The following is a 23,836-nucleotide window of genomic DNA, read 5'->3' on the forward strand; positions in this document are numbered from 1 at the left end:
CTATATGATGCCTGTGAAGAAATTGAGTTGTGGTGCTAAGTTGTGGCTGGATTTGTGAATCAAAATAAGTCTTAAGCTCTCTTGAATTGTGTTATTCAAGATAATTGAGCATAAGCAAACACAAATTGTAACTATCCAAGCCTTAAGCAACATAAACACTACTCTTGATTTCTAAGTTGATATCGCTGGTGCTGGCAGCTTGAACATATGAACTTGTATAAATTACTGGGAATTGGTCACTACGAATTTTGAGCTGAAAGTTTTACTGAATTTTCTAGACATCTGGACCCAAATTATAAAAAAAGAACCAAGTGATTTGGATAAAAGGAAAAAATACTAAAAAATCACACAAGTTGGCAGGAAAAATTAGTGTCCAGGAAAAAAAAAGTGAAAGGGAAGTGTGCTTGTTGTTTAGGCTTGAAATTTGTTCTATAATTGGTGCCTATTTTATACCAATCTTAGTTCTGAAATTTCAATTGAAAATTAGTGTGAAAACAAGTGCCAAAACTAGAGGTTTCTTGAGTCTTATTTTTTTTGAGTTTTTTTTACTCTACTCTAAAGCCTTTCTAGCTTTCTCTTTGAGTCCTAGCTTGCTTCTGTGTGCTTTTTATTGCTTTAATTGTTGAATAACCCTTGAAAATTTGTATTGTTAAACTTTATTGGTTTAACTTTCATTTCATTTTTTGGTCTTTGGTTATTGCTTGTCTCTTTGTTTCCTTGTTTGTGAGTTGGCATATAGGGAATTGGAAAGGAGGATTGGTGCCATCTCTTGAAGAATTTGAGTCAAGAAGCAAAAGGCCAACCACCTTAAGAGCTATTGGACTAATAAGCACTCCAAATTGAGTGAAACACCAAAGGGAGAATAGCCACCAAAATTGAGGACCTTTTTTTGTAATTTTGTAATTGACAATTTGCTTTGCTTTCAAATTTTGTAACAAAAAGGTCTTTCATTGGAAGTAAGTTGGGAGCCTCCAATAGGTCACCCTACTTCCATTTGTGTGTAATAATTTTAGGCAATTTTCTCTTAGGATTGTGAGTGTTTTGTTGGGAACCTTAAATGAGGTCATCCAAACACTCTTAGAATTCGCCTAGTTTACGTTTCTTGCACTTTAATTTCTTGCTTACTTTCATTGCTTATTTTCTTTACTAGTCACACCTAGTTTATCTTGTTATTGCATATTACTTTCTTCTTGCTTATCACGCTTATCTTGAGTTCTTTTGAACCCTAGATTTTACCTTTTGCAAACCCCTAACAAGAAAGAACCACAACTTAGGAACCAACATGAGTCATTATTCATCTAGTGTTAATGGTGAGGGTACTAGTCATAAGGAACCTCTATCTAGAATCTTAGATGAGTTAAGTTCTCTCAAGTTATGGAAATAAAAACTAGAAAGAAAAGAAAAAGGAAAAGAGAGGGTAGGAATAAATCAAGGTGAGTGGGAACAATTAAGGGAAGAAGAAAGAAGGAAAATACTAAAAGAATTAAGAAAAGAAAAACATGCCTCCTATAATAGTCATGACCCTTGTAAGAGCCTAAGTGAAGAACTTCATGACTATTATGAAGGAAAGCATAGGTAAAATCTTAGACCTCACTCTCATAGGAGAGAAAAGGAAAGAAAGCCTTAAGAGGCTAACATTAACCTCCCATACTTCCATGGGAAGGACAATGTAGAGGCTTACTTAGATTGGGAAATAAGGGTAGAGCAACAACTTAAAAGGACGTCTACTTCAAAATCTTATTGTCCTCACTCTTATCCAAAGAAAGACCAAGGTCAAGGCATCTTAGGGGCAGCACCTTTTAGGCCCAAAGATGATAAGAGGAAGACAATAGAAAAGCAACCCCCTAAGGATAGTATGCAAGGCAAGACTAGCTCTATAAAGTACTTTAAATGTCTTGGAAGAGGATACATTACTTCTCAATGCCCCACCAAGAAAACCATGATTATGAGGGATCAAGACATTTATAGTAGTCAAGATGAGGCTACTACTTCACCTTCCTCAAGTGAAAGTGAAGAAGCAAAAGGGGAAGAATCTAGTGAAGAAATCTACCCCTAAGAAGAAGGACAACCATTAATGGTTAAGGAGGAGTGTAAGGAGATAAGTGTCTCCTCCAAGAGGTTAGCTAAGAAGGAAATTCATTTTGCAATAAAGACAAACATTAAAGAAACTTCCCCTCTTAGACAACCTTCACATCTTCTCCTTTGTAAAAAGATACTTGTTAGCACTGCCACACCTCTTGGGTTTGAGATTTTTCCTCAACTAAAGGAGTTGTTGGATGAGGGTTTGGTTTGTAAGAGCTTAAATCCTTGTGCTTTGTTGGTGCCTAAAATAGGTATTATGAGGCACCAAATCCCTATGATAGGTGGTATGATGATTGTGTTGAGTGGTGCAACCCTCTTTTGTAAAATCACTCATGCATCCAACATCTTCATGATTCACATACATAGGGACTCATTAGGTAGGTTTGTTCTTATTTTTTGTTTCAATACAAACCTAGGTGCTGATATGGGATACCTTAGGTTTGTCATACTTTTTGGTGGGAGTAATCAACATGAAAATATAAAAAAAATGTACGTTTTATTGCATTACTTTCCTTAATTTTTTAAATGGTGATCAAGGGGTTCCTATGAACCCTAAGAGAATAAAGGTCATTCTTGTGTGGCCCACTCCACCAAGTATAAGGAAAATTTGGGGCTTCCATGACTTAGCAAACTTTTACAAAAGGTTTGTACCATATTTTTCTATACTTGTAGCACCACTCATTGAGTTGGTGAGGAACCATGTTCCCTCCTGGGAAGATGACCAGGAAAAGGAGTTTTCAGACCTTACCTTACTCCAACATACCAAACACCACTAATATATATGTTTTTATTATTTTTACAAGTGTGGAGGGAAGAAGCCCAGAGTTTCGAGAACCTCGGAATTTGAGGTCAAATCCTTTTCAAGGGGGAGAGAATGATGCAATCCTACCCCCCAAGGGCATTGGATAGAAGACTCTAAGAAGATTGAGCCAGAGATGCAAGAGAAGGCCCTAAGGTTCTCATGAGCCTTAGGGTAGATTTCGGGCCCATAGGCTAAGTATGAGCCCAGTTATCTTTGTACATATTTGATTAAGGTTTAATTATTTTTTTGGGCCTTGTATTTAGGGCTCCATAATGTAGGTAGGGTACCCTAGAAATGTAGGATTTTTTAGCCCTTGTATTTTAGGGCACCTAGAGTAGTTTTGTATTAGGGGTAGCTTTGTAATTTCACATGCATTAAGTGAATATTTGATGTGTGTGTTGGGAAATAAATTTAATTGAATTGGGAGAAGCCCAATCCAATTAAATTTTAGAGGAGGAGGTGAGCATTTGCTTGCTACAACCCATTGCTACATCATATTGTCACACTTTGTGCATGTCCTTCATGCTTTACATGTCTCATGACACCTAAGTACACTTAGTGGAGAATCTTGGACTTGATCTTGGATTAGTGGGCTGAACCATAGCTAAAATTCACTAATCATAATTAGTGAAATTTTGGCTCCACAATTTTAATTTCAAATTCAAGTGAAATTTGAATAGAAATTCAAATCTGCCTCCAATTTTGTGACACTTAGGCTATAAATAGAGGCCATGTGTGTGCATTTTTTTAACTTTGATCATTTGAGAATTACACTTCAAAGTTCAGACCGCTTTCGAGGCACAAAATTTCATGGCTTCCTTCACTCCTTCTCCCTCTACTCATCTTCTCCTACCTTCAAGCTCTTATCCATGACTTCCTATGGTGGTGAGCTTCTTCTTGACTTATCTTCTCCTTGAAGTGGCATCTCCTCTCAACTCTTTTTCTTCTCCATTCCGCTGCCATGATCTTCAAGAAGCAAAGGACTCCATTGATGAAGAAGATCCAAGGCCTACAAGCTGCACATGGAGCTACATCATTAAGGATTAGGTGGGGTGGAGATTTAATGCTATCTATGCATGAAGCCTTAGTAGGTTTATGAATTTGTGCAACATCATTAGTTGAACTAGGTGTAGGTATGTGCTTGCAATCAATCCCTAAATTAGAAATCTCTCTAATTAAGCTCTTATTTACTTTGAAATATTTTCTTTATAACACTTGCACGGTAGTATTGCTGCAACATTATCCTTGCAATTTACTTATTTATGTTTGAAGTTGATCAAGAATTTTGTTTCTTCATGTAATTTACTTATTTAATATGATTTCTCTGTAGTTTAACTACTTTACCATATATGCTTGGATCTCTTACCTTTTTAAGGGAATTGCCATTCTCTTTTTGAGGTACAATTGTTGGTCTTGTATATCTAAAGAGTGTTGTTATCCGTTAGCTATAGCCTTATTTTTTGTGTCTTGATTTGATTTTTTTTTGTTTCCTCTATTTTGTTTTGCTGGTGTAGGTAGTGTTCAATTTCTACGATTCTTAACTTTTATATAACACATCACTACCATCACCGCACTCTTGTTTTTGTTAGTGAGCATCTTACGAGGTACATATCTCTGTGATATTTTTGTGCTTGTTACAAGTTTGAAATTACTTCATAAAATTTGGGTTTGGTAGTATCTTAATCCTTAACTTATGCTTTATAATGTGTTTGTTGACATTTGAGTATTGTTTTATATTAATGTTATGTGCATTATGAGTGAACCTTAGTTTTCTGTTTAAGATTCAATACAATGATTAATATGGATAGTTTGGATTAATCGTTGAATTGGATATTGACTTGTCCGTTTGGACAGTTTGTGAAGAGTCATTTTTTATACTTGATTCATACGTAGAGGTTAAGTCTATTTTGCTAAATTTGATTAAATTTCAATTTAGTGCATTTCGTATTGTTCTTCGGGTCCAACTGGATTGTAGTGGAAATGACGTCATTGCTTTCATGTCATGTACTTGAATACCAACGTGAAATGCTATTGAAATTTTTCCAAATTTAACAAAAAGAGTTTCAACATTCACATATGAATCAAGTATAAAAAAACTCTTCCTAAACGGGATAGGACCACACCTTTATAAAAAAAGTGAAATGTTCACACATGGGATAACTTTGTGAGTATCATAGGAGTTGAAAGATGGATCAAAGTTGGATGAAAGCATTATGCATTAGTGATGAGTATGAGAATGTCGATGATTAGTTTTTTGGAATTTGCTCAACAAAATGCACATGAAATGGGTGAGAAATATTTATGTCCCTATGTTAAATGTGGGAGTAAGAGACAACATGTAGAAAATAACATAAAGACACATCTTATCTGCAATGGGATTATTCCAAGTTATACAAGATGAATATGGCATGGTCAATTGCATAAATACCAAGCGTGTCCTAAACTGAGCATGTTGATGTATGGGAGATCGATTAGAGGACATGATTCGCAATGTTGGACAAGAGTCTTTTCAACAAGCAAATGCACATTTGTATGATATATTACAAAATGATTCGAAGAAGTCTTGTTTCCGGAGTGCACAAACTTCACACGGTTGTCAGTGGTGTTAGATTTGGTCCATTTGAAGGCAAGATATGGATGGAGTAATAAAAGCTTCATTGAATTGCTTGACATGTTAAAAAAGATGCTTCCAAACCAAAACACATTCCCAAAAAATCACTATGAGGCGAAAAAGATATTATGTTCTTTGGGTATGGAGTACCAAAAAATACATGCATGCACTAATGATTGCATATTGTACAAAAATGAGTTTGTAGAAATGTGCAAGTGCCCCAAGTGTGGGGTATCTCGGTACAAAGTGAAGGACTGTAGTAATGAGGAAAGAATAAAGAAAGACCCCCCAATAAAGTTGTGTTGGTATTTTCTAATAATTCTAAAAGGTTTGGGCGATTGTTTGCTAACGGAGATGATGCAAAAAACCTTACATGACATGTAGATGGGAAAAAAATGATGGATTACTCCAGCATTCGACCAATTCTCCCTAGTGAAAGACAATTACTTACGTTTTTCTTGATTTTGGGAAGAAGGCAAGAAACCTTAGGCTTGGATTTGCTTCAGATGGAATGAATCCTATTGGTAACTTAAGCACTAACCAGAATTCATTTCATGTTTTGCTAATGATTTACAACCTTCCTCTTTGGTTATGCATGAAGTGAGAATACGTTATGTTGTCTATGGTGATTTCAGGTCTAAGACAATTAGGAAATGACATCAATGTTTATTTAAGTCCCTTAATTGAAGATTTAAGAAAGTTGTGGGAAGACGGGGTTGATGTGTTTAATGGGTACAAGCAACAAACCGTCAAGTTCCATGCAATGGTATTTTGTACCATTAATGACTTTCCAACATATGAGAATTTGAGTGGATATAGTGTTAAAGGGCATTTCACATGCCCAATTTGTGGAAATCAAACAAGCTTCATGCAACTGAAGCATGGGAAAAAGATAGTCTACACTACACATTGTAGATTTCTCAAACAATATTACTTATATCGTCGATAAAAAAAGCTTTTAATAGAAGACAAAAGTCTGGATTTGCCTCAATACCTTTATCCAAAAGAAGGATGAAAATGAGAAAAAAAATATGAAAGAAAAGCTCAATATTATTTGATATTCCATATTGGTTTGTCCTAGATGTTAGACATTGTATTGACGTGATGTATATGGAAAAAAATATTTGTGATAGTTTAATTGGCACGCTTCTTAACATCAAAGGCAAGACAAAGGATAGTTTGAATGGTCATCAAGATTTGGTTTACATGGGTATACGTGAATAGTTGTGTCATATAACAACAGAAGGTCGAGAAACATATTTTCCCCCAACATGTCATACATTGTCAAAAAAGACAAAATAAGTTTATATCAGTGTCTACAGAGCGTGAAAGTGCCACTGGGCTACTCTTAAAATATTAGGATACTTGTATTAGTGAAGGATCTCAAATTAGTTAGCTTGGCGTCTCATGATTGCCATGTCTTGATGCAACAAGTGTTGGCTATGGCAATACGAGGTATCTTACATGATAAAGTCAGGGTTGCCATAACCTGTCTTTGTTTTTTCTTTAATGCTATATGTAGCAAAGTCATTAACCTTCAAAATTTAGATGACTTGGAAAATAAGGTTGCTATTATCCTTTGCCAATTGGAGATGTATTTTCCTCCTTCATTTTTTGACATCATAGTTCACTTAATTGTTCATCTAGTGAGAAAGATTAGATTGTGTGGGTCTATTTATTTAAAGTGGGTGTACCAGGTTGAGCGATATATGAAAGTCTTAAAAAGGTATACCAAGAACTAATATCATCCAATTGCATTCATTGTTGAAAGATACATTGCAGAAGAAACTAGAGTTTTATTTAGAGTACATGGAAAAAGTGAAATATATTGGGCTTCTTGAGTCTCATCATGACAACAGATGGGGTGGTAAGGTTTCACGGAGGTTTTGAGGTTGTAACCATGGGTCGTGAGAAACTAAATCAAGTGCATTTGTATATATTGAATAACATCGAAGAGGTTGTCCTGTACATAGCTGCTCAAAAAGAATTTTTGAAGGTTAATCAACCAAAAATTACAAAAAAGAGGTGTTGCAAAAGCATAATAAGACTTTCATAAACTGGTTTAAAGGTACAATCTTTGGTGATGACAATGCTTTTGAAACATTAAGAACGTTAGTATATGGGCTAAAATAAAATGTGCTAACTTGGAAGGGATATGATATAAACAACTATTCCTTCTACACAAAGTCTTAGAATGAGAAAAGTACAATACAAAATAGTGGGGTTAGTTTTGACACTCATTCTGAACACTATTGTAGTGCATTAGATAACAACTCCATTTTGACGTCCATGCCTTACTTTGGAGTGATTTAACAAATATGGGAGGTTGATTATAGTCAACTCAAAGTTTCTATTTTTAAGTGTAAGTTGGTTAATGGGAAGACCGATGTGCGAGTCGATGCTATGGGATTTACATTGGTAGACCTTAATAACATTACTTATAAGGACGAGCCTTTCATCATGACAGAACAAGCAAAATAGATGTTTTATGTTTAAGATTTGTGTAACTCAAAATGGTCAATGGTTCTACAAGGAAGACCAAGTGGTGTTAGTCATGAAAATCAAGATTCAACACTTGATTTTTGTGACACTCCTTCTTTCTTCATATGCATGCCTTCCATACAAGCAAAAAATGAAGTGGATGACATTCATGCAAATCGTAATGATTATTATGAAGGCTTATGGGAAAACATTCTTGCCTTATTGTGTTTTACATAAGTAATGTTTATGTTATTGAATAATTAAAATCATTTTGTTGCATATTTACAATTTATATTAACTTAATTTGTATGCTTGCAATTGGTGTTAATGTTTTTATTCTTTTATTGGCATAGGCATATGGCTAAATCACCAAGCTTCCCTCTTCTTGATTCATTAGCTCCTTCAGAGTTTACCTCTAAGAGGACTAGACAATGTACACAACTCAGAAGATTGACTGCTAAATACTCAAATCAATTGAGGCCAGTGGTTCATGTGAACCCTTCCACTGAAAAAGCTTTAGGCCCACTTAAAGAGAACTTCCACACCTATTTGGGGATAGTAGCTCAAGAAAGGTTGGTATTTTGTATCCCAACTGGAAAACTATGTTGGAATCTCTAAAGGATTTGATTTGGGATGACATTCTGGCATGTGCAGTTAACCATCCAGATTTTAGTAACTTTTACATTGGTGCGCTTCACTATCTCTTATGAGGAATTTTGTAATGCAGAGACAATTTGATATTCCAAAAAGGTCCAATGCCAAGAAGAAGGTCATTTCATTGGTGGGTACAAGATGGAGGCAATTTAAGATAAGCCTTACCAGTAAATTTGTATACGCAAAAAATAAGGGTGAAGTTGGGATTCCTTGTAATAAATAAGGTCTGGATGAAAAGATATGGGAGGAATTTTTTGCAAACTGCAAAACCCCTTCTTGGAAGGTTAGTTATGTTTGTTTTTTTTTTTTTAAAATTGAAATTCATAATTTTTTTTACTAAAATTCTGTGTAATTTATCATAGGAATCAGAAAGAAAGCTCAAGAATGCCAAAAACACAACATGTGGCAACACGTATTGTCTCGTGGCGGTTATGACTTGCTTAAGAAGAAACTCATGGCTGAGAAAATGAAAAAATGACCGGAGGAAGCAATTGCATCTGGGAGTTCAACAATTGTTGACCCTTTATCTCTCATTAAAAGACATGTGAAGTGAAGGATGGTCCACACAAAACGTTCTGGGCAAATGACATCTGAGGTGGCACAACAAATTTCTGATATGATGTTAAGTAAATTTTTAGTTTTACATGTAACTTTATAATAACAACACCATTTGACAAATTAATTTTTGTTGGTTGTAGGATTCCATAGAAGAGCAGATGACATAAGACACCTTTATTCCCCATGGATGTCAGGATATATTGACTACTATCATTGGGCGACCGGGGCACCCTGGTCATGTTCGTGCTACGGGAATGGGTGTCACCATCACTTAATACTTTGAACAAGCATCATGTGGCTTTGATGCTTCTACATCGATCAACCTGTAGTAATTGGCTGAGTTGATAGAGACCTTTGAAGAGCGGTGGAAGAAAGAAATAGATGACGAAAGCAAATGTAGAGAGGAAAAACTTAGAGAGGAGTTCAAAGAGGTTCTACACAATGAGTTGAGCCAGAGGGCATCCCAGCAACCACCTGCAATAAAGGAAGTTGAACCTTTTATCAGTGCCCGTGTGAGCACAAAGGGAATGCAGGGACTGCTACTAATCCTTTAAGGGGGAACCTCACACTACTGATATAAACTAGCATGAGCTGTACGTTGAAGATGAGCATTGTACCTGTCTGGTGGCATTGGCAAAAAATAAATGAGAGGTCGTGAATCAGACACCATGTTATTTTGACCGATGGTGTGGTGAAGATCAGTGTCTCAAAAGTTTTAGATGAGGATGCATTAGTTCCTTTTTCAACTTTAGAGGTTCAGTTTGTGAGGCAGGCCAAGAACATCTTCATTGCATGTCCAAGATATCTTGTGAGACTTGTTTCACAGGAGGTGTTTGCTTGAGTTGTGTTTATTTGTAACAAAATGGACTTTACACTATTTATTGACATTAACTTATGTTTATTAACTACATAAGATTTACATAGACGTCAAAAGAATCCAGTTGAACCTGTTGATAGGTCGAAGCCAATTGATGGAGTTGATATGGTTAAGGTTTCCTTTGACCTTTACAGTAGAGTTATCAAGTGACATGGGAAGCAACTTTGTTTGGGGTAGACAATGATGATTTCCCCTTGTTCATAGATTATAGTGATGTACAAAAAATAATCTTAGGCAATCAGTGTCTAAGCATCACTGTTTTATAGTTTTGGACAACATAGGTATAATTTAGCATTATAGTTTCATTAACTTGTATACTTATAATATGATTAAAAATTTGCATTTTTAAAACAAAAATAGGGCAATGAATGACTTGAGCATAGAATCCGATCATGGTTTTGGGTATGGATTCCTTAAGCCTCAATCCATGCATAATGCAAATGATAGGTGTGATGAATGTCAAGGTTACATTACAAGATGGTTGAAGCATTTAGCTTGTGTTTGCATTTAGCTTACTTGAATAAGTAAGTAAAAAATTTCAAATGCATTTAGCTTGTGTTTGCATCATAACTAATTGTTTTCCAATGCAATCAACATTGGTCTTGTTATCTGTCCTAGGAACAATATTGTTGTATGGTTTTGTTCCTTGCGTAGGAAGGCTAACAAGGACATCAAAAGCGTAGTTAACAAGTTAAGTCTCAATGTGTAACACATTTACTATATTTTTAGTATTATACATCAACCATTTGATCTTACAATATACATGTATGTTTCTTTCTTTTAACTAGTGCTTTGAAGGAATTCCATGGCAAGTCCCTCAAGAGTAAATCCGATGCTAATTGGATTGAAGTAAAAGTAAGTAATTTAACAAACAATGCTTTAATCCAATTAGTTAATGACATTTTGTACGTTTGTAATCATGGAATATAATTAAATTTCATATTGAATTTAAAGTCATTTTCAAATTGGAGGCTCTGAATGTGGCTATTATGTAATGGATTGGATGCGAACCATAGTCACGAGGAATTTGAAGAATCAATGGGAAAGGGTGTACTACCTTATATGCTTTATCAACAATCATTTATTACACTTCTAATTATTTAATATAGTATTTTTCTAATTTTAAAAAATATATGTTAGTTTACTTTAACATGTTTCATTTATTAGAATTTTGATTATTTAATGTGATTAATTTTAACACGTGTTTATTATATGTTGCAGTGGTTTAGTAATCAAACATCATTGCAATCAAAGAGAAGGGAAACAATTCAAAATGAATAGACAAGATGTTTTTTAAAACTTAGAAATTTAGCATTGAACAATGAGAATCTCTAGGATAGTTAAACTTGTATTTTAGAATAGTTTTAGGTTGGGTTTACATTGTAAACATGAAAAATCTTGAATTTGCTTGTTTAATGTAGTTAATTTGATAATGTATTGTTATTTATCAGTTTTCTTGAATTTATTGCTTTTGATTGATGATAATTTGAATATAATTAAATCTACTTGTTACAAACTGTCTGGGTTTGGTTTTGTTTGAAATTACAGGTTGGATTTGTTATCAAAACAAAAATAATATTTTTAAAAAAATTGAACTTTCTACATTGATTACCAGAAAACCGATGTAGAAAGTCGCTTTCCATGATGGTTTCCCTAACAACCATCTCTGAAAACACATGTTCATAGACGGTTTTGGGAAAAATTGTTATGGAAAGTCGACTTTCAAAGACAATTTTCCCAAAACCTTCTTTGAAAATGTAGTTTAGAGACTTTTTTGATACCTTTAAACCATCATTAAAAGCCTTTGACTCTTAACAACGTTGAAACCCTTCAAGAACTATCGTTAATTTTTTTTTTTATAGTAGTTTATATACCTTCGTAAGAAGACACTTGTGCACTAGTTCCATGTAGTGATACTGTTCTCAGGTAGTGAGCACAGTCGATCCCATGTCTTCCCATTGAGAGAGAAAGGAAAACATAGAGTCTAATGTACTCTGTTGGTACTTGGTTTCGTCTCACTATGTAGGTCAACTTGATGAACTTCCTTAGGTGCTGCCTAGGATCTTTATGGGCAACGCCACTGAACGGGTTATTCTCTAGCATTTGTAAGAACCCATGCTTAAAGTCAAATGTAACTCCCTCAGGTAGATCGGGAATGGTATTGGCTTCCCCCAAGGTAGGAGTGAGGTAGTCCATAAGTGTCTATGCCTAATTAACTACCATTGTTCTTTCTCTCTCTTCTAGGATCTCGGCATAAAGTTTTCTAGCTTGTCAATATCAGGTTCATATTGTAGTGGTGGATTTTGGGGCTAGGTTTTCATGCACTACAAAATAGAGGAAAAGATCAAGTGCAATAGGAAATAAAAGAATAAAATAAAAATAAATAGCAGAAAATTAAATAAATAATAAAAGAATTTCTATAAACAAAACTATTGTGTATAACAAAATTGAACTAGTTGGAAATTCTGCAACTAATCCCTGGCAACAACGCTAGAAATTTCATACATAAAGTATGTAAGGTTCGGACGAGGGTAGGTGTACCCTACACAATAGTAACAGTAGACTTGAAAGTCCGGATATTAATAAGAGAATTTAAATATTTTTTTATTTTAGTTTTTAGAAGAAAAGAAATAAACATATGCAAAGAGAGGTTTTGAGTGATGATATGAGTGACTAGGGGTTATGACTAACTAGTACAAAATTTCCAATAATCCAAGTTATAATGAAATTCAATGCTTGGTTAATTACTGATTTCCAAAATCAACTAAAGCCTATGATCAAGGTCAGAAGATTCTTTTTTCATATAATCAATACCACAATGATCATGGATCTATTAATTTAAGTCAATGGATAAAATCAATTATAGGGATTATTAATTAAGGATTAACTAATTTATCGGAGATTACCCTAACAATTTGATTATGTAATTTGGAGCAAAACATTATCTACCTAGATTTAGCAATTACATGCAAATGATCACTACTATACAATTGGTTAAATATCAGAATGACCAGTTCCAAATAAACAATAAAGATAAGAAGAGAATTATTTAACACAAAATAATGAGAAATTCCATTAAGAACAAGGAAAATAGTACATTTGGACAGTTACATCATAACCCTCAAACAAGGAGGACTAGCTACTCATGATCAAAGTAAAACTAGCAATCTTATATGAGATAAACATAGACATACCAATAGGTAAGAACGATGGTCATGATCCGTCCTGGCGGTGTTGTCCACTCTTCACAGCTCTCAAAAGTCCTTAAGGTTCTCTTAAATTCATAACAAGATAAAAGTGAACAAAAAAAAATCAAATTACAACGTCTAGAGACTTGTATATAGCTTCCTAAAGATATTAGTATGAAAAGGCACACTACGGCTGTGGTAAATCCACCACGGCATGGTCGGAAGTGACATTGAAGCTCTAGGCCAATATGGATTGACTGTGGCCCTCTTAGTTGGCCACGATCCTCATAAATTGTCCATGATGATGGTGAGTTTACCATAGTTGTTGTCAGATTATTAATGTTGCTTTGGAGGGTTGTTATCATTTTATTGTGGTCATGCTGTTTACCATGGGTGATCAAGTGCAGAGTCTTCAAATCTTCATAAAATCGTACAATTTCTAACTATTTCATTCCATTGAGCGGTTGTACTTCTACAATGCAAAACTAATGTCCAAACGTGAGTTCTACCAAGAAAATGCATGCAAAATGACACAAAAACTCACACAAAATATCACTCAGAAAGTGGTTTATCATTTAATAACTAATTTTACCGAATACTTTTAATTTATTAGGCCAATTTTTCAGAGTTATCAACTCTTAACTTTCAGCTACCAACTAACTTTCAAACTTTCAGCTAGTTTTGTTGAACACAACCTAAGTAGTGTTTCAAAAAACACTAAAAACTACTATAAAAAACTTGTTTACAAACAATCAAACAAGCTTAGCTAATAAAAAGCTAAAAATTAGCTATAATATTTGACTGAACATAGCCTTAAAATTATAGACAAGGTATTATAGTATAATATGAATTATGGATGGTTATTTTTACCTCTTCCAAATGTTATTTCTAAATTTATGTTAAATTATAATTTGATTTAAATTTTAAATCTTGATATGTTGTGTTAATTTGAAGATATTTTTCCAGATAATCTAAATCATAAATTATTATAATCGTAACTAATCCTAAAAAATATAATCTTTAAAAATATAATTTTAAATAAGGATAAATATCTATTTTCTTCCTTAAATATGTTAGGTGCGGATAGTTGGGTCCCTAAAGATGAAAAGTTAAACTTGTGTCCCCGAATGTATAAAAAGTACGATAAATTAATCATACCATTAGTTTTGTTTGTTAACTCAAATGGTTGTACATATGTGACATTTTTTGTGATGACTTGGAAACTAATCATTGTCACATATCATCTATTACTACGTATCAAAAAGTAAACTTTTTGATTTGTTCTTTGAACTTAACATTCAATTTGTTGTTACATACTATCATTGATCCCTAAAAGTACTTTTGAATTTTTAATTAAGTTTCACACTATATATAAATTATTAGCGTAATGATAATAAATTACAATTGTTTATGGTGATAATAATTATTATGATAATAAAAATTGAATGGAAAATAATTGTCAACTATTGAAATAAAAAATATTGTATTTTATATTTGAAATTACCATTAATTTATTTATTATACTTTATTAAGTTAAATTCTAACAAATAATGTTATAATAATGACAAACAACCGTATAACTTAATTAAAATAAATAAACATACGAACACTAACTTAATCTTTCATAAGAATTAAATTAAAAATATATTGTTTAAATATATAGATACTAATAAATAATTTATTTTTAAAAGTCATAGTTATTTAAAAAAATAATTAAATATTTATTTATGAATTATTAAATAGTAATTTATAAAATATTTTAAATTAAATTGTAGTTTGATTTTGATGATATATTTTAGTTTGCTACTTTAATCATTTAATGTCAATTTAAATGCTTTTATTACCTTTGTTAAGTAGCTTGGGGAGCACTATCTAAGATTAGCCAGGGATGTCACTGAGTAACAAAATGTTTATGTTCGTTCTAGACAAAGGAGGGATACCCAGGACACATACACATGAATATAGTTGGGATTGATTAAGTAGTATAGCATACATGTATGCAATATGACTAAGCAGTGTTTAATATTTTTATTATTTGACAAACTATGTATCTTATGACTATGGTTTTATTTGTGCTTATGTAGTATTTCACTATTATGTTCTTCGACTAAATAGATTATGTTCAACCCTAAACCATAAACCCTACAACATAAAGCCTAAAGCCTAAACCTTAAACTCACTATGCCCTAAACCCTAAAATATAATGCTTAACTATGTCAACCATAAACCCTAAACTCACTAAGCCTTAAACCCTAATTTGAATAGTTGAACAACTCATGAATACATAAAAGAAATAATTACATGAATGTCCATTGAAAGACACGTTAATTACCACATTACATGTGTTATTTGTGTTTGTTTGACAAGTATGTAAGTTATAAACATTGCCCAAACAATAGCAAAATGTTTAATCTTCTTCTAAATCAACATAGTGTGTGGTCAACCTCATCAAATTGGTATACTGATGCATTCTACTAATATAAGGAGTAGACCACTATTTTGCATGATAATGACAATGTGTTGACCATAACAAAGCTGTTGGTGGCAAGGGACAATCATCTCTTTGAAATACATGTTACCTAGGCACATACACATTCCAATGTTCACAACACATTTTATAATAAAACAATTAACAAACAGGATGATCATTGTTTTACCTAAAAAAAACGATTGTCATACACATGACCAATACATATAACAAGATGTACAAAACTATCTCTTGGTGATTGACCTCTAAGAGGAAAAAACGTCAGCTTTGTTTAGAGAAAGAGAAACAAGGATGACATTATACCTTGATGCAATCACATAACCCATGTTGGTTATATTCATCCACTTATCCATGGTAACCTACATGTAACAATTTCAATTAGTATTATTTATAGAAAATTAATCCATGAAAACGTAACAAAAGACTTATATTCCATGGATAATCCATCAACAAGTAGCAAGCACTTTAACTCCTCATATCTGTCTATGCTACCAAGTAGGTGCATATACTTATCAGACCATTTTGCAAGTTCTTTCAGCAAATGGTTACGAACCAAAGACCATGAATCTTCATCCATAACTAATAAGCCAGCAATTTCATGATATCTACAATTACCATCAGCTTTAACATCGACATTGTTTTCAATGAAATCATGAATTCATGGATGAAATTGATCCAACATGGGAATCTTCCTCTTTGGTTTTGGTTGCTCAAATCATGATGCAGCCCGTTTCACTGAAGAATTGTTATTTTGCATAGAATGTAATGCATCCACATACTCCTAGTAAGATGAATCACGCTTCATTGATCTTTGATGTTTGCTCATCTGTTTCTTTTGAGCACCTTTTGTTTTCACATTTTCTAGAGAAGCACGCATAGAATTTAGATCAAGGTAGGCAATTACCTGAAGTTTACTCTTTAGAGTCACTTTGCCACATACATTAAGCTCTTCAAATGCTTGGATATGACTTCCATCTCTTTGGTTATGGTGACTTCGGACTCACATAAACCTTGGTCTAAAAAACTTAGCCTCTGCCAAAACATATGGATTGTGTCAAGTGGTATGCTACCAAGAACATATCTAGCTAGCTTACATGCACATGAAAGACTGTGAGTAGCTCTCATTATACATCCACAACGAGAACTGCCAATGCCAACATAATTTACACGCTCAAACTCAGCCGCAATTTGGTTTAATGCATACCTTGATATCATGCCAAATAGTTTCTTGTATAAGGTAACTTTAAAAACATGTCCAACCACATATGTACTTGTCTCAAAATATGTCTTAATTTCAGTGTGCTGCAGAGTGATTATGTTGTTCATGACTTCCCAAACACTACATAGATCTCCAAGGTTATTTTGCAGTAGTCTCTTTAAGGCCCAATGTGCAGACTCAACCCTGGATTTAAAAAACACAAACAAGTAAACAAAAATAATTATTTTAATCCATTTATGTCTAAACCCTAAAACCAATATATATTTACAAATTTCATATCTGTTAGTTGTTATGTTTCCTAGATGCATCACCTTATTTGTCCAGACTTTAACAAATCTTTATTTATGGGGAGCCAACCATGTTTGTTTGACATAGTCAACAAACATTGGCCATGGTGAGCAAGCAATTTCAAACTTCATAAGGCAGTCATTAAACTCTTGCTCAAAAGGACAATCCTCCAGACTCTCCTATGCTTCCATGACATAATCTCATACATTTTTTTTTACCCACAAGAGTTTTACATTTTGTCTTCACATTCTTATTAATGTGAAACCAACACAACAGGTTGGTTGACTCAAGGAAAATAGTTTTTACTACATTCATCAATGCCGAATCTTTGTCGGTAACAATAACTTGAGGGATTGTATCACGTTTCAGAAAATTACCTCGAAACCGTTCCAGAGCCCATGTTGGATCAAGTGGCCTCGGAATAATTAAGAAGGAGAGGTTGAATTAATTATTAACGAACCTTTACTAATTAAAAATCTATCCTTCTTAATATTACCAAAAGTAAAAACAATAATTAAAGTGTACAGCGGAAAATAAAGAGTGTAGGGAAGAAGAAGACAAACACAAGAGTTTTATACTGGTTCGGCAACAACCCATGCCTACATCCAGTCCCCAAGCAACCTGCGGTCCTTGAGATTTCTTTTCAACCTTGTAAAAATCCTTTTACAAGCAAAGATCCACAAGGGATGTACCCTCCCTTGTTCTCTTTGAACAACCTAATGGATGTACCCTCTGCTAGAACTGATCCAAAAGAGATGTACCCTCTCTTGTTCTCAGTTACAACAACCCAAGTAGATGTACCCTCTACTTGTACCACAAAGGATGTACCCTCCAATGTGTTAAGACAAAGTTCTCAAGCGGTTAGTCCTTCGAAACTTTGTGAAGGGGGAAACAAAAGAATTCTCAGGCGGTTAGTCCTTTGAAATCTTTTGTTTATGGGAAAGGGAAGAATCAAAAGAATTCTCAGACTGTGTCGTTTTGAATTCTTTGACAAGGGAGAAGGGAGACACAAAAGAATTCAGGCGATTAGTCCTTCGTTCTTTTGGAAAAGGGAGAAGAGAGACACAAAAAGAATTCAGGCGGTTAGTCCTTGGCGAATTCTTTTTGGCAAAGGGAGAAGGGAATGAAAAAGATGAATAACACAAGTTTTTGAACAAAGAACTTTTCTTGGAAGAGAAAGTTTTGAACAAAAACTTTTAGAAAGATGAAGAGAAGATGAAATAGAAAGTTTTGAAAGAAATGAAAGAAGATGTTGAAAGATAGAATGATTGAAAAAGATGATGGATCTGAATTAATTGAATTTTTGTTTCATGCCAAGGTCACATATTTATAGTTTCTTGATGACTCAAGTCAAAACTTGTAACTCTTGGCAATTCCTTTAAAACTAATCACTTAAAAAGATATGACTTTTGAAAGAATCTTCAGAAACAAGTCACTTGAAGAAATGTGACTTTTAGAAATGAATTTTTCGAAAACAGTCATTGGTAATCGATTACCATAAAGGTGTAATCAATTACACATCACCAGATGTGACTCTTCATTTTGAATTTTGAAAATCTTAATGTTTTAAAACCACTGGTAATCGATTACTATAATATGGTAATCAATTACCAAAGAGTAAAACTCTTTGATAATGATTTTGTGAAAACTTCTTGTGCTATTCAATGTTTTGAAAAACTTTTTAATACTTATCTTGATTAAGTCTTCTCTTGATTCTTGAATCTTTGAGTCTTGAATCTTGATCTTGATTATTCTTGAATCTTGAATCTTCTTGATGAAACTTTCTCTTGAATCTTTCTCTTGATTCTTGAATTGTTCTTGACTCAATCTTGAAATCATTCTCTTGGGCTTTTTGTCATCATCTTTGTTATCATCAAAACACCTTGAATCAATCTTGATTCATCATCATGAAGCAATGAAGTTTGCTTCTACAGCCCAAACAACATTGTTTATATGTTCTCTCTCCAAATAGGCAAATGTAACTGAAAATGTCATCCCAATTGGTGTCACACCAACAATATCAAATAAAGACAATCTGTATCTGTTTGTTTTATAGGTACTATCTATGAGAAATACCAAATTATAAGCATTGGTTAATTTCACTATATTGAGATGACTCCAAAATATATCACGTACAACATCTTCATCCATCAATCTATGCCAATGAATATACTGATCCCATTCAAGAAGCTTCATTAGTTGTTGCATTCTACTATTATTGCCTCTTATAGAAGAACGGTATGCATATCTTACATTGTATACTTGTTTCATTGTTGTAGAATTGTTGGAATTGTGCTCCTTCAATGTTAGAAGAATATTTTTTGGTTTGACCATTGACTTTGTCATATCACCAATAATAATTTTCTCATCCTTAGTTAGTCGACCAACATATGGATGTCCAAATAATGACTTAGCCAATGCATGATTATGACTCCCACATATTAATTTCACCATCCATCATTCACCTCCCAACAATGGTTTCGCTCGCAGCCTAAAGGGATACTCACATTTTTTACTGCCAGTAACTCTTCGTACTAAATCTTTCTTGTATGCCTTATATTTTTCACTTCTCTCACAACCAATTAAAACATATGAGGTCCTTCCTCTATTTCTAGTATTTGTGTCTGACCTCATTATCACCGCCACAAACCCAATATCGTACGCAACAGAGTGAGCTCAATGCAAAATGTCATCACGGATAGCTAACACCTACAAAAGAGATAATACATGTTTAGTCTTCAAGGGACATTCATTTACTTACTTTAACAAAATACAAAATCATATCAATACCTGAGAAGTATTGAAGGAATCAGACCATCAATATTTCCAAACACACTAGGTTCCTCTCCATTATCTTAATTCATATTAACTTCTTCAAACATTATGATGTCATATATCCACTATCTTCATCCATCTTAACAAAACATTAAAAAAATTCAATGACAAACTAATGACCCCTAACGACACCACATATAATTCCAATTATTTATAAATAAATCTATTTATTTTAAACAACTTCCATGTTGAAATTTATTTTAAAATCTTTTACACTACTTAAGTATGTCGATATATCAAAATAGAGTGTTAATTAAGTTAGTGTTAACATAATTTATAGCTAGTTTTACACATAAAAATAATAAATATTTGTGTCAAATTCACAATTTATTAGATAATTTTGTATAAAAAAATTAACTCCCCTTTAATATTTATCTACATCCATCTTTGTCTATATATAAATACATAAATATCAATGTAGCATCTAGATAACTTTCCATACAATCCAAATCGTAGTTCACCTTATATTTCATGTTGCAACACCATGAAAAAAAAAACAATTATGATAGGATGGGTGAAATAAGGCCAAAAACAGAAATCTACTTAATGTAATAATATTTACACAAATATTATAAAAACTATAACTAAATTTATTAAAAAAACATTAAAAATATTTTTTTTAATTTTTAATAAAAATTTTAGGTTATACGGATTTGTACTCCGTATAATTCTTACGGATTGACAATTCGTATGAATCATATGGATTGTCAATCTATATGAATCATATGGATTGCAAATCCGTCTGTTTATTAGCACAAACAGATCGAAGTTGCAGAAAAAACAAATGTACCTCCGTCATTTCATTGCAACAACAACCACCATGACAACCACAAACTGCCAACGAACCATTGTAACAATGCACCTCGATCAAACCAGACACAACAAGGAAGGAGGAGCGCAACCACGATTCATGAAAATGAATGGTGTATGAAGAAAACAATGAACGAACAAAGGAATAAAAAGAAGTTAACAGGGCTAGTTTTGGAATTTTAATAAAAGTGTTGGGTGTAGAAGAAATTCTTCCGGTGTAGGAAGAAAATCCCTCCACTCTTTCCACCCCAATCTTTAATTTGTTTGATGTGATAGAAACCTGATTTCATTAAGTAAAAATGCACAACAAAAATGCATTTTTGTTGTGTTAATGGGTGTAAAATTCACAAAAAGTGCAATTCCGTTGAGCAATATACACAACAAAAATGCATTTCCATTATGTATTATTTAAGTGAAATTCTAGAGAATGTTTGTTATCTTAAAATTTTCGTCAGTTTACATTCAACTAACACAACGAAATTATATTTTTGTTGTGTATTTTGCTCAATAAAATCATTTGAAAAAGAATGTTTGATATATTAGATCATAGAGCAAATGCCATATTTTCCGTTGTTGTTGCATTTTTCTTTTTGTTAGTTTCAATTTTTTTTTCTTTTGACAAACTTCAGTTGTTGTTGTTGCATGATAATCACAACGAGAGAAAAAAAAACTTTGAAAAAATCTTTATATTAAAATATAGACAAATATAATTTATATATCAACATATACTTTCTTTTCTTTAAAATAAAAACAGAAATAAGTATATTTTAAACATTTCTATAAGTTTTTTTTTTTCAAAATAAGAGGTAAAAAGATAATAAAAATAAGTTTTCCAAATTCAACATCTCAATCAAGTATCTCCTGCTAATCAATAAAACCGTTCAACTTTTATTTGCTTAACCCGTGTCTTTTTTTAGGGCCGTTTGATACATAATTTTTTTTTTCATTCCTGATAATTATATTTCTAAGAATTATATCTTCTAGAAATGTTATAAATATGTTTGATATGTCTTAGATGTTTTCGGGAATGAGATACATGAAAAAAATTAAAAAAAAAATCCTCTTCATGGAAATCTTTGTTACCCACCCTCTCTCATGGAAAAATTTCAGTGATAAACTTAATTAAAAAAAACTATTCTTAAGAAGAATGTTAAATTCGTAGAAATGATTTTTAAAATATTCATACTAAATATAAAACTTTAACATTATTAATATAATATTTCTGGAAAACTTAAAAAGAATTATTAACCTAATATTTTTGGAAAACTTAAAAAGAATTTTCCTACCAAACACCCTCTTAATATGATCTACAGAAATTCTTTCAATAGTATAATTGGGAAGAGTGTGAAATAATATTTTGTTAACATTTCTCCAGGGTCGTACATTCAACAAGGCAACTAAGGTCATGGCCCAGAGCCCCCAAATTTATAAGGCCCCCAATTTTTTTTAATAGTAGTATTATTAATATAAATTATTTTTGAAAAGTCCATAATCCATTTTTTAGTTTTTGCAAATGAAAAGTCACTTAAGAGTGACTCAGTCAATTTCTCAGCACCTGAACGTATAATCCCTATTGGCTACTTGTACGGTTTCAACATTAATGCAATTTAATTTTCTTTTGACAAAAAAAATGTCATTTTTGGATCAGCCTCTCCGTTTCCTCTCTAGTCTCTCTCATTCTCATTCTCTCTATTTTGAGTTCTCTACTACTACATTCAAACAATTATTTGACTTTTCAACTTTCATATAATCATATTCTAATTTGTAAATTGGTATACCCCACATCATGTGACCAACTCCAATGCTCCATCTCCAAGTGACACAAAGAGGATACTCACAAACGTTGTTAGCATCTCAAATTCTCAATAGGTTTGATCATTTCACTCATTTGCTTTGCATTTTAATTTATAAAGCAATTGATTGAATTGAAATTAAATTGAATGAACATTTACAAATTACAATTGTTAAATCTTATTTTTTTTTTATTGTTTATCATTGTAGGTGCAAGCAAAGTGATTGTCACTACAATTTGGATTTTGGATACTCGTAGATGTGACGGTGCATAGTCGCAACTTAAAGAAATTTTCATTCATGGATTTAATTTTTCACTTTCCAGGTTTTATTGTTTCATTATTATCTTCTTTTAATTTTAAAATAATTTTGCTTGTTATTTTTATTTTAGTCTATCAACAAAATATGTCAAATAGAAAGTATGCATCTGGTTTTGAAAATTGAAAAAAAAAAGAATTGAAAAATTGATTCAATCTCAACAAGGCGCTCTTCATAAATTTGTTACTATTCATAAAAAGGATGTTACAACTAGTTCAACACATACAAATATGACAGAAAATTCTCATTTAGAAATTCCAAATAATATTAATACAGTAGAGCAAAATACTGATAATGAAAATATTCAAGAGGTAGAAAATCTTAACAATATGAATAGTCCTAATCCTAGTCAAGAACAAGAGGATAATGAAAATTTACAATAAGATAGTTTAGAAACAAAAAGGAGCTCAATAGTACATCAAATGAAGTTTCTAAAAATATTTATGATCCAGGACAATGGAAAAATATTGATGAAAACTTTAGAGATTTAATTGTTGACAATGGTTCAATTAGATATAATGATATGCAATATCCAAAAGATGAAAATAATAGACATTTTTCTTCATTTTACTACCAAAAAGTAATGCCAAATGGAGGTACTAGATAAAGTGTATTGTTTTTTATGTAAGTTGTTTTGCTCAAAAAGTAGTGCTTGTATTGCTAATCAATTAGTTAATGAAGGTACTAAAGATTGGAAAAATATTGGTTCCAAGATTAAGAGTCATGAAACAACTTATGAACAAGTAACTAATATGGATAGATGGATCGAATTAGAAACAAGATTGATAAAGAAAAATACAATTGATACGGATATCCAAGAACAAATTAACAAGG

The 23,836-nt window shown here is 32.5% G+C and overlaps 1 pseudogene; it reads left to right on the top strand.

The window, feature by feature from the left end:
• LOC114402015 overlaps positions 1–23,836 on the top strand; it is an 81,370-nt pseudogene that overhangs the window by 3,752 nt on the left and 53,782 nt on the right.

This window comes from Glycine soja, chromosome 20, assembly GCF_004193775.1.
Source record: "Glycine soja cultivar W05 chromosome 20, ASM419377v2, whole genome shotgun sequence".
Classification (NCBI taxonomy): Eukaryota; Viridiplantae; Streptophyta; class Magnoliopsida; order Fabales; family Fabaceae; genus Glycine; species Glycine soja.